Below are 13,406 nucleotides of genomic sequence, written 5' to 3'. Positions count from 1 at the left end.
TCCCGGCCGGGTTGGGAATTTTAACCCTCATTGGTTATTTCGGATGGCTGCGGGGCTGCGTGTGTGTGCCGTCTTCATCATTAGAATTCACCGCAGGTAAGGCTCCATCCTCACAGACGCTCAAGTCCCCTATACGACGTCAACTCGAAAGACCTGCACCAGGTCTCTCCGCAGACCACACGCCATTAAGCCTTCCTGCCATTCTTAAACTTCTGGTAGTACCGGGAATCGAACCCCAGACTCCGAAAACAGCAGCTTATAGCGCTAATCATTACACTGAGGAGGTGAAAATAATAATAATAATAATAATAATAATAATAATAATAATAATAATAATAATAATAATAATAATAATAATAATCTCCCCAAAGGCCGATTGGATCCTCAACAGTTCCACCATTAACTGTCATAGATGGGATAGGCATCAATGAAAAGGCGTACTACGGAAATTAGGAGTAAGGTATTTTCCCGTTGCTTTCCTTGCTGAGCCAGAAGTTGTTATTACATATCAGTCTGTCAAGCCCACTGAAATGCATGCACGACCTACCCTATGAGCAACATTTTCATACCATTCATAGCAGGGACTGGCTGCATAAGGAATGGCATTACTAGCATCACTCATACCTCAATCGCTTTCGTCTTGTGAAAGCCAAGGAGGAGACTGAGACAGATCAATGAAAGTAGTAAAACTGCTCTAGCCCATGCCAGAAATCTCGCCAGCAAAGGCATGATAATAATAACAATAATAATAATTTCATTGTTATTATTATTATTATCATCATCATCATCATCATCTTCTACCACACCTGTGGGATCGCGGGTGCGAATTGTGTCGCAAATTCGGAAAACTACTATAATATGTCCAAAAATATGCATTTATATAATTTTTTAGAAAATATGCCTTTAAAATAAAATATATCATCAAATCAAATCATCAGTCAATACTGATATGCATTTAGGGCAGTCGCCCTGGCGGCAGATTCCCTATCTGTTGTTTTCCTAGCCTTTTCCTAAATGATTTCAAAGAAACTGGAAATTTATTGAACGTCTCCCTTGGTAAGTTACTCCAATCCCTAACTCCCCTTCCTATAAATGAATATTTGCCCCAGTTTGTCCTCTTGAATTCCAACTTTATCTTCATATTGTGATCTTTCCAACTTTTATAAACGCCACTCAAACTTATTCGTCTACTAATGTCATTCCACGCCACCTCCCCGCTGACAGCTCGGAACATACCACTTAGTCGAGCAGCTTTTCTTCTTTCTCTCAGTTCTTCCCAACCCAAACTTTGCAACATTTTTGTAACGCTACTCTTTTGTCGGAAATCACCCAGAATAAATCGAGGTGCTTTTCTTTGGATTTTTTCCAATTCTTGAATCAGCTAATCCTGGTGAGGGTCCCATACACTGGAACCATACTCTAGTTGGGGTCTTACCAGAGACTTATATGCCCTCTCCTTTACATCCTTACCACAACCCCTAAACGCCCTCATAACCATGTGCAGAGATCTGTACCCTTTATTTACAATCCCATTTATGTGATTACCCCAATGAAGGTCTTTCCTTATATTAACACCTAGATACTTACAATGATCCCCAGCAGGAACTTTCACCCCATCAACGCAGTAATTAAAACTGAGAGGACTTTTCCTATTTGTGAAACTCACAACCTGACTTTTAACCCCGTTTATCAACATACCATTGCCTGCTGTCCATCTCACAACATTATCGAGGTCACGTTGCAGTTGCTCAGAATCTTCTAAATTATTTATTACTCTATACAGAATAACATCATCCGCAAAAAGCCTTACCTCCGATTCCACTCCTTTACTCATATCATTTATATATATATAAGAAAACATAAAGGTCCGATAATACTGCCTTGAGGAATTCCCCTCTTAATTATTACAGGGTCAGATAAAGCTTCACCTACTCTAATTCTCTGAGATCTATTTTCTAGAAATATAGCAACCCATTCAGTCACTCTTTTGTCTAGTCCAATTGCACTCATTTTTGCCAGTAGTCTCCCATGATCCACCCTATCAAATGCTTTAGACAGGTCAATCGCGATACAGTCCATTTGACCTCCTGAATCCAAGATATCTGCTATATCTTGCTGGAATCCTACAAGTTGAGCTTCAGTGGAATAACCTTTCCTAAAACCGAACTGCCTTCTATCTAACCAGCTATTAATTTCACAAACATGTCTAATATAATCAGAAAGAATGCCTTCCCAAAGCTTACATACAACGCATGTCAAACTTACTGGCCTGTAATTTTCAGCTTTATGTCTATCACCCTTTCCTTTATACACAGGGGCTACTATAGCAACTCTCCATTCATCTGGTATAGCTCCTCCGACTAAACAATAATCAAATAAGTACCTCAGATATGGTACTATATCCCAACCCATTGTCTTTAGTATATCCCCAGAAATCTCATCAATTCCAGCTGCTTTTCTAGTTTTCAACTTGTGTATCTTATTGTAAATGTCGTTATCATATGTAAATGTTAATACTTCATTGGCCTTAGTCTCCTCCTCTATCTCGACATTATCCTTGTAACCAACAATCTTTACACACTGCCGACTGAATACTTCTGCCTTTTGAAGATCCTCACATACACCACTCCCCTTGTTCATTAATTATTCCTGGAATGTCCTTCTTGGAACCTGTTTCTGCCTTAAAATACCTATACATACCCTTCCATTTGTCACTAAAATTTGTATGACTGCCAATTATGCTTGCTATCATGTTATCCTCAACTGCCTTCTTTGCTAGATTCAATTTTCTAGTAAGTTCCTTCAATTTCTCCTTACTTCCACAGCCATGTCTAACTCTATTTCTTTCCAGTCTGCACCTCCTTCTTAGTCTCTTTATTTCTCTATTATAATAAGGTGGGCCTTTACCATTCCTTACCTCCCTTAAAGGTACAAACCTGTTTTTGCATTCCTCAACAATTTCTTTACTGAAGACATTAGATACGCTATGGACAAACGACTGCTTACTATACTTATCCTTCTTGACTTCAGTAGCGCCTTTGACACTATTGACATTCAGACTATGATAAAGAAAATGAATCTGCAAAATTTTGACCTGGCTGCGCTTAAGTTTATTAGTTCTTATTTGAGTAACCGTCAACAGCGTGTAACAGTAAACGACAAGGTCTCTAAATGGAAAATGAAACTTAGTGGTGCCCCACAGGGCAGTATTCTAGGGCCCCTACTTTTCTGTATTTATGTCAATGACATATCATCTGTGACAGGAAATAACACACACCACCTCTATGCTGACGATCTTCAGATTTATCGACACTGCAAGACTTCAGACTTAGATGAAACAATACAAGATATTAACAATAACCTCCGACGACTCAGTATATACGCACAACAAAATTCTCTTATACTAAACTCCACAAAATCTCAGGCAATCATAATTGGAACACGAAAATTACTGAACTGCTGAAACCATACTGCAATCCCGCCTATCCTACTGAATGGTAACATTATGCCCTACAATAAAACAGTAAAAAATCTCGGCGTAATTATGAATGAAACACTTGATTGGTCTGATCACACAAAAATCATATGTAAAAGGATATTTGGAGTGCTTCACCCTCTTAAACGGCAAAGGGATGTATTTCCATTTGAGCTTAAGGCCAAACTAATACAGACACTGGTTCTCCCTATTCTTGATTATTGTGACGTTGTTCTAGTTGATATGACAAGAGAAGAAACACTTAAACTTCAACGAGCACTGAATTCCTGCCTGCGATTTATTTACAATATTGGGTACGATGTTCATATTACCCCATACCATCAGGCTCTCTCATGACTGAAGCCTGATAAACGTCGGCAGCTACACATTCTAGCGATGGTGTTTAGAGTACTAGCGGAAAGTCAGCCACTGTATATTTCTTCTAAATTCACCTTTCTATCATCATTTCACAACATAAATACACGTTCCAGATCCTCTCTTTCTATTCCAGTGCACCGCACAAATAAAATTAATAGATCGTTTGTAGTGACCGGCGCCAGATTATGGAATTCCCCGCCAGCTCAGGTCAGAGAAACTAGCTCTTTACAAAGGTTTAAGGTCACCTGCCGAGACTACCTGCTGAGGACAGCTGACTGAATGGTTGAAGTATGAATGTGTGCGCGCCTGAGAATTAGTCATTATTAAGAGTTCTTACAATTAATTAGTTTTATTATTAACTTAGTAATGTATTTAAATTTGTTCTCAATTCTATTACTTTTTTGTTTGGTTTTAACTATTTTAAATATCTCGGTATTTTATTTATGATTTTGATTAGTATGTGGTTAAGTGGAAGAGAGGGCCTCGAGCCCTAACTTCGCCACCGAAAAAAGGCATAAATAAATAAATAAATAAATAAATAAATAAATAAATAAATAAATAAATAAATAAATAAATAAATAAATAAATAAACCCATCCCAGAGTCTGTTTACATTTTTATTTACCGTTTACCGCCGATCATAGTTACTTTCTAGAAAGTGCCTCATACCTGCTTTATCAGCCATATGGTACTGCCTAATAGTCCTACTTTAAAGACCATCCTTTCTATCACATTTATTTTTGACTACGACAAAAACAGCTTCATGATCACTAATACCATCTATTACTTCAGTTTCCCTATAGAGCTCATCTGGTTTTATCAGCACGACATCCAGGATATTTTTCCCTCTGGTTGGTTCCATCACTTTCTGAATCAGCTGTCCTTCCCATATTAACTTATTTGCCATTTGTTGGCCATGCTTACTGTCGTTCGCATTTCCTTCCCAATTGACATCTGGCAAATTTAGATCTCCCGCTACAATCACATTTCTTTCCATGTCGTTTCCCACATAGCCGACTATCCTATCAAATAATTCCGAATCCGCGTCAGTGCTACCTTTTCCCGGTCTGTACACTCCAGATATATCAAGTTGCCTATTATCTTTAGAAATGAGCCTTACACCTAGAATTTCATGTGTCTCATCTTTAACTTTTTCGTAGTTTACAAATTCTTCCTTCACCAGAATGAATACTCCCCCTCCCACCATTCCTATCCTATCTCTAAGATACACACTCCAGTGCGTGAGAAAATTTCTGCATCCATTATATCATTTCTCAGCCATGATTCAACTCCTATTACAATATCTGGTAAATATACAGTATATCTATTAAATTACGTAATTATATTCCTTTCTTTACAATACTTCTACAGTTCAACACTAACAATTTTATGTCATCCCTACTTGATTTCCAGTTCCCTGTTCCCTTATCACCGCTCCCTAGGCCACTCTGTTTCCCTGAATGTACCTCCATATTACCCTTCCAAACAAATTTCCTAACTTATACGTACCACTGCGGTTTAAGTGAAGGCCACCTGAGCGCAGATCCCTATCTCCTACCCACCCATTAGGATCTAGAAATTTCACTCCCAGTTTCCCACATACCCACTCCATAGTCTCATTTAAATCCCCAATCACCCTCCAGTCAGTATCCCTCCTACACAGTATTCCACTAATAACAATCTCCGCTTTCTTAAACTTCACCCGTGCTGCATTTACCAGATCCCACACATCTCCAACTATGTTGGTATTTATATCAGCTTGCCTTACGTTGTTGGTACCTTCTCTTCTACTTTCCTCAACATCTGCCTCAACCTACTTCCTGGATAACATTCTACCCTGGTTCCCTTTCCTCCACACACTTTCCCCACGTGTCTAACGATGGAATCCCCCATGACCAGAGCCTCAACCCTACCCACCTCATTTGATCCCCTCCACTCCTGGTCAGCCCTATCTTTCCTGATAGCTGCAGAAGCTACTTCCTCCTCCCTTTTCTCCTTCCCATGACCCTGTTCCACCTGTTTTTCCTATCCTCTACTCTACATTTCCCTTCCTCCTACTTCCACACATCTCAGCAACAGTTCCCTGTCCCTCATCTTCCCTCTGTTGTTCTATCTGGAGTGACTCGTACCGATTTCGCACAGACACCTGTCCTGAATTCTGATCCTGCATAGAGCCCTTAGCCTGCAATCTCCTTCCCCTTAGAACATTAAAACTTCCTGTCTTCTACAACTCCTCCCTTTCCTTCCCCTCCCTCTTGTACACCTACTGTAACCTGTACATTTTTTGAGGGAGTCCTATCTTCCTTCCTGTCTTCTGTGAGAATCCTAATTATCTCCCTCAAACTCTCCAACTCCTCCCTCATACCCCTCAATGCCTCGCCACACCCACATTTCGTACACTCGCGCGCCTTAGCCATTCTTACAGAAAAAATGAAAATAAAAATAAAATAACTTATTTACAAAAAAAATAAAAGAACGGAGGGATATATTGTCTGGGATAGTACTCAAAGAGCACACAACAATACGATAATTAATATACGACTACACTACAGTTCTACTTAGTCGTACTCTATTTTTTATCCTACAACCCCTAACAGGATAAAAACTGATGCTAATTACTGAATATCGAAAGTAATACACAAGAACTACACAATTCCAAACTTCAATTAAGCCTATCCTAATTACAACAACAGAATTTTAGTAAGAGTTTCTACGGATACCTCTACTACACCAGTACTACACAAATATTTTACAATAATAAAATAAGCACATTAAATTCTAAATTACTCGTATACTACTGTACAGTACACTACAGTAAGTTTTAAACTACTTTCAGACGTATCCTAATTACGATACCGGTACCGTATGTCACTACTAAGCACAAACAGAAATGAAATTTGCAAGAACTACTGTACTCAAAGATTACCAACAAAGCTAAATGATTAGACAAATTATATTAGTACTACGCACTAATAGATACACACGAAAGATAACACACGAATATTAGCAGGCAAGATACGGCACTATCTAAATGTAGGCTACTGTATCTACACTACAATTTTCAGCTGAAGTGTGGTTATATGAACTTTTACCGCTGGTGGATTAGTATTATTTTCCCTACTACGCGGGGCGGATAATAAAAGTGTCCTTAAATGCTGAGAATAAGAGGTTGCCTACCATAATTTCTGTCAAAACCACGTAAACCACCATAGTAAAATATGTACTTATATGATCAATAAAAACCGTGTTATCGCGTTCACGAAAACTAGCAATGTGTTTAATTTAATTTTTAAGACAGTGACCAGGCTAAAACTATGACATGTAATAGAAATCCGAGCTCTAATAATAACGTGATATATCAAGTAGTTTAGGGACATGGGAGAGGTATCCCGTAGTGATAGTCAGGATTCATGGAGTGTATCGTCCTGGAACGAAGACTGTTTGATATCTTTAAAGATTGCAGCTAAAGCGAGCTTCATGATTTCCAAGCAGCCCTAAAACAGTCCTTCGATGCCAAAATGATACAGATTCGAAATTCTGTCGCCCTGTTAAGAAGCAATGGCTGTGTGTTTAGAAATGTGTGTCTAGAAATGACCACTCTCCACCATAGTCTGACTACAAGTACTTATTTCATTGTTCTCTACACATGGAATTCGGAGTTTGATACTACTTTTGGCATGTCTTCTTTTTAATGCTGTAGCACTTGGCAGTCTGACCTCATCATTTGATTTGTTCTCACTTTTGTGTCAGAAAGTATACTGGATACGAAGATCTGTGATGTAGACCTACGTTTTACCTCGATCCCACCCTTGCGGCTAGGAATGGTCTAGAAAGCTCCAGGCCAAGATGTCCAACGATTATAGTACTTGTTAGTCAACCGAAGTGAGTAAGCTGTAACGCAGTGGGCCGTGGCCTGACATTTGTGTGCCTCGGACAAGAATTAGATCACACGCAGTACGAGGTTAACAAGAAGTGGCGGGCAGGGGTCAGACATACAGTACCTTGTTCGCCGTACCTAAGAGTGAACGTGGAGAGGATAACGACGCACAGTGTTTCCTTACATCAGTCGAGCGATTGGTTTTTGCAAAAATAGACCTCCAGTGCACACCAAACCTCTCGTATCGGGATGGCATCGTCCATCAGAGGTATGTAGATCAGAGGTCGGTAGATGCAGAGTGGGTCTCGGCACATAAGTGGCCACAGCTGGTCCATGGTCCAACAGCTCTGCACTCTGACCGGCCAACCGAGCAGAGGAGGGGTGGTCACGGCTCTACCGTGGCTCTACGCCTCTGCATTTGGGAGACGGGAAAGGGCTGGACCTCACGGCTGGCCCCAACAGTTGGCTATCCTGAGAATGGTTTTCCGTGGTTTTCCATTCTGCTGCACTAAAGCGAATGCCGGGACAGTTCCTAGGATAGGCCACGGCCACCAGTTCTCTCATCTTCTCCGAACTTCTCCTTCACCGAATCAATACACCATGACTTGAAAGAGCCCTTCAAGGACAAAACGAAAACTTTAGTAGTAGTAAGCAATTTGCTTTCGTTCTCTCAGTACTTACTAAAGTACAGAATACACAACCTCGTGTTTTTCATTTTCCGCATATTATTTTCCTAAGTGTGGTGGGTAAGTTGCAGGGATGTTGGGGACAGCACAAATTTCCAGTCCCCGAGGTTAAATGTCATGAAGTGTAAATATTACTGTATATATGTACATCATGGTGTTATGACAGCCGTACCGCGCGCATTGCCAGTGTGATTAGGAGCAGGCAATTGGGAGCTAGTGGGTTAGAGCCCCACGTTTCCCATTTTCACACCAGGCAAATTCTGGGGCTGTACCTTAATTAAAGCCACGGCGGCCTCCTTCTAACACCTAGCCCTTACCTATCCCATTGTCGCCGTAAGAGTTATCTTTGTCGGTGCGACGTAAAGTAACTTGCAACAGTTTTGTGACAGCCGAGTGGCATTGTGACTGGCTTCTCATCTAGGCCACCGCAGTTCGAATCCCAGACAATTCATGTGAAATTTTTGAAATGAATAGTCACTTCCCTATGTGGTTCGAATTCCACATAAAAATAAAGATCCCATGACTACGATCATGATAACAAACCCCATAGCACTACAGCCCTGAAAGGGCCTTGGCCTACCAAGCGACCGCTGATCAGCCCGAAGGCCTGCAGATTACCAGGTGCCATGTGGTCAGAACGACGAATCCTTTCGTCCGTTATTCTTGGCTTTCTAGACTCGTATGATCATGATAGTCACGTAAAATTATAAGCGTACTTGCTTGTTACGTTTCAAAAACTCATTAAATTGTTATGAATTCGCTTATTGCACTCTAATAATTCCAAGTTTGTTACAAAGAGGGACACAAGTGGATTGTATTCTCACTTCGCTACTGACTCGGCTGTATGCAGTGAAGTTCCGTGACAGAGGCGACGCAGGTGCTGGAGACACAGCCAGAAGGAAATCACATTTACAGCGTGTGGTCCTCAACAGATTGCTTCTCTGCCTTTCGTTCGGCCATAAAATTATTTTCCCCCCTACATTGATCCACAAAACACCTGTGATGAAATAGAGTTGGAAACTCCACTTCGGAGAGTATTAGCTGGTGAATTTAAACAAGTAGTTTTATGTTCTCCGAATGAACATGTATTTTTCCCATCTGAAAACCTTTTTGTAGATTATCTTCTAAAATGCATATTTATGATGGGTATGAAGTCTGGAAAAGAGAAAAAGAGTACTTCTAACATATTTCTGCCCTACGTGCTCTGGAAACCTACCTGCTCAATCGTGCAGGCTAGATGCTTGTTGGGTAAGTTTTCCCATTATTAGATACAAAAGAATCATAAAAAAGAAGTATTTTAAATGGCTCGTAACTAATTCTTCGGGGAAAGAATATAAAATAATGGTAACAAATTTTACTGCTGACAATTTTAACGTAATTAGAGCTATTCTTTCTTTCTTAATCTGCTTACCCTCCAGGGTTGGCTTTTCCCTCCGACTCAGCGAGGGATCCCACCTATACCGCCTCAAGGGCAGTGCCCTGGAGCTTCAGACTCTGGGTCGTGGATACAACTGGGGAGGATGACCGGTACCTCGCCCAGGCGGCCTCACCTACCATGCTGAACAGGGGCCTTGCGGGGGGATGCAAAGATTGGAAGGGATAGACAAGGAAGAGGGAAGGAAGCGGCCGTGGCCTTAAGTTAGGTACCGTCCCGGCATTTACCTGGAGGAGAAGTGGAAAATCACGGAAAACCACTTCCAGGATGGCTGAGGTGGGAATCGAACCCACCTCTACTCAGTTGACCTCCCGAGGCTGAGTGGACCCCGTTACAGCCCTTGTACCACTTTTCAAATTTCGTGGCAGAGCCGAAAATCGAACCCGGACCTCCGGGGGTGGCAGCTAATCACACTAACTACTACACCACAGAGGCGGACTTATTAGAGCTATTCAATCAATCAAACCATCAGTCACCACTGATCTGCATTTAGGGCAATTTTCTATCGGTTGCTTTCCTAGTTTTTCGTTAAATAATTGCAAAGAATGTGTATGTTTCGTTGTGGAGGAATGCTTTCTGTTTGTGATTTGGATTCCTTGAGTTGCAAGTTCCCTTCCGGATTGCCTGCGTGGCACATTTGTCTATCTAAAGTACACTGCATGTGTGTGTGTGTGTGTGTGTGTGTGTGTGTGTGTGTGTGTGTGTGTGTTTTACACTGTTGTTGCTTTTGATGTTGAACGCAATACCGATTGATTTATGTAGCTGTGTGGGTCGAACGCCAAACAGAACCAGAGAGGGCTCAGGGAGTCTCCTTCAAATATACTTCTTTTGATGGAAGTATGTAGTGGTAGAGACTTATGTTCCATCTCCGCTTATGTTCTGAGAAGTGAGACAGTTACTGTGTCTGTCTTATATATGGTTAAAAATTTCAAAAGCCAAGTAATGGGTATGGAGTGAAAAGCATTTTTGAAGTTTATCAAGCTTGTACAAAGGTTCCTCTGCTTCATTCGAGCTTGCTCCATCACAACGTGAGCCCTTTTGCTCTTCAGCAATGAAATGAAATGGCGTATGGCTTTTAGTGCCGGCAGTGTCCGAAGATATGTTCGGCTCGCCAGGTGTAGGTCTTTGGATTTGACAGCAGTAATATTGTTTTTCTCACAATGTTGCTATATCGTGTTTGCTATGATGAACGTAAGGACTTTGTACAGAGCTGGCGGACATGTGATGTGACTGGGCGATATTAAACTGGGTTCGCGGTCTCTGTATCTTTGGGCTTCAAGTATATAACATCTGTAATGAGAAAGTGTGGTATTGTATTCGGACCTTGGATGAAGTTACCTATATGCCGGGTAAGGAGCCTGCACACACTTGTGAATTTCTAATGGATTGTATCAATTCCTAATGAATTCCAGTTATGCAGGTTATTAATTGCCAGAAGTACACTTAGTTTCCGTAGCAACTCACTCACAAATTTATTCACAAGATAAGTACTGTCATGTCATGGCGAGTGGCCTCCAGAGAGTCCTGGTTCAGGTCTTTCACCGTATGGGCGACCTCGAACAAAACCCTTCTACTATTTCTAATTTTCCTCCAGTTGAAGCCTGTTTTACAATACTTCTCAAACTGATACAACCTAGGTTGTAACTTAGATATTGATGGAATTGTTTTCTGAAGAATGTAAAATTCATAGATTGTGCGTCGAAATCTTAAAAATCCCTTACACGCTTTTTCCCATTCCAAATTTTCCTGGAGTACCAAATTAAGTTTCTTCAATCTCGTGCTCTCTCTCTGTTCTTCTATTTTTTTGGCTACTTCTTTAATGTCACGATATTTTTAGTGGAAGGATTAGAAACGGCTAGGACTGGTAAGGTGGCGGCTATGGACAAGTGTACGAACACATCTGCAAGTGAGTTACAATGGCGCACTTAGTGTGAACAGCACTTATCTTTCATACAGTTCATGCAGTGTAGATATGCGGTGTAAGAAGCACGCAGTCGACACCTGCTTGGAATGGTTGGCTTGACTTAAAGGGTTGTCCTCAGCGACCAGGTTCCCTCTCCAAATTTTATTTTAAATACGTTTGTTTGGATAAATATTTCTTGGTAACTGCAGGAGACAGTAACTTTCTGTTACAGTATTTTAAACTATTAAACATTTATTTGTATCATTATTCTTTCATTATATGAGTTTATTTAGGTTCGAGTGCTTTAGTTTATAACTTTTATTGCTTGTACCGTATTTCGGTAACTCATTTGATTGATTGTGCTGCCGTTCGAACTATTGTTTGATTGAAAAACTTTATTTCATCTGTTAACTTAGCTTCACTGAAAATCATCGTTGCTTCTCTCACTTCGATGAAAAATTTCAGGCTACATTATTGCAATATCACTGGGCGTTCATTGACTTTCACAGATGCCGATAACGTTCTTTGTACCCCACAGAGGGCTATAAATATAACACAGTGAGTGATTTATGTCGGTAGCAAGTCCGCAGACCACGGTGTCTCAATTGTCTGTGTCGTGTTGTCCTGTTGATCGCGCGAAATCCCTTAAACAAAATAATATTGTCACGTGTCATGTGCCGACTGAGGATGCTAATGCAAGTGTATGATCTCTAATTCGAGTAGCATATTTCAAAGATGATTAATATGGGCCCACTTTTATTTTGTAAAATTGCACATTCTTCGTGTTTTCATAATAAGGTATTTTTACTTATACTGCAAGAACACCACATCTGTTAATGTACAAGGAAGGAAGGAAGGAAGGTCGTCGGTGGATGCAGAGTGGGTTTCGGTCCTTGGGTTTCGTCCCTTAAGAGGCCACGGCTTGTCCGTGGTCCACCAGCTCTGCACTCTGACCGGCCAACCGAGCAGAGGAAAGTTGGCCACGGCTCTACCGTGACTCTACGCCTCTGTATTCGGGAGACGGGTCTGGGGCACAGTGCTGGACTTCACCCCTGGTCCCACCCGTCGGCTCTGCTGAGAACGTCTTTCCGTGGTTTTCCATTCTCCTGCACTAAGACGAATGCCGGGACAGTTCGTAGTGTAGGCCACGGCCGCCCACCCCCTCACCTTCTCCGCACATCTCCTTCACCGTAACAAATCTCCCGGCCTGAGAGACGGTGTCACTGTCTATGAGGCCCGCCTCCCTCTTCAGGGGAGAAATGAAAACGTTTAGCAGTAGTAGTAGTAGTAGTAGTAGTAGTAGTAGTAGGAATGAAGGCAAGGCGGGCCTAGAGGACAATGCTATCCATCTAGCCAAGAAATGGTGGAAGGTTTGAGTGAAACTAAGGAAAGCGGCTGTGGATCGATTGGATTTCTATATGACATGATGAGATGTGACTTTTAAGGATAGTTTGGTGATGATTTTTCACTTCATCACGTTATGCTGGTAGTTGTGATCGAATCTTCCATTTCTTATATAAATGAATCATTAAACTTCTTTCTTCAGAGAAATGTTACCATTCTCTTTTCCTCACACTCACTAATTGCCAGAAATTCAGTATCCTTTGATTAGGTAATATGTCGCCTACAGAAGCCTGACAGACGTCAGTACCA

This window comes from Anabrus simplex, chromosome 2 (assembly GCF_040414725.1).
Source record: "Anabrus simplex isolate iqAnaSimp1 chromosome 2, ASM4041472v1, whole genome shotgun sequence".
In the NCBI taxonomy this organism is placed as follows: Eukaryota; Metazoa; Arthropoda; class Insecta; order Orthoptera; family Tettigoniidae; genus Anabrus; species Anabrus simplex.
This window is presented reverse-complemented; position numbering follows the sequence as displayed.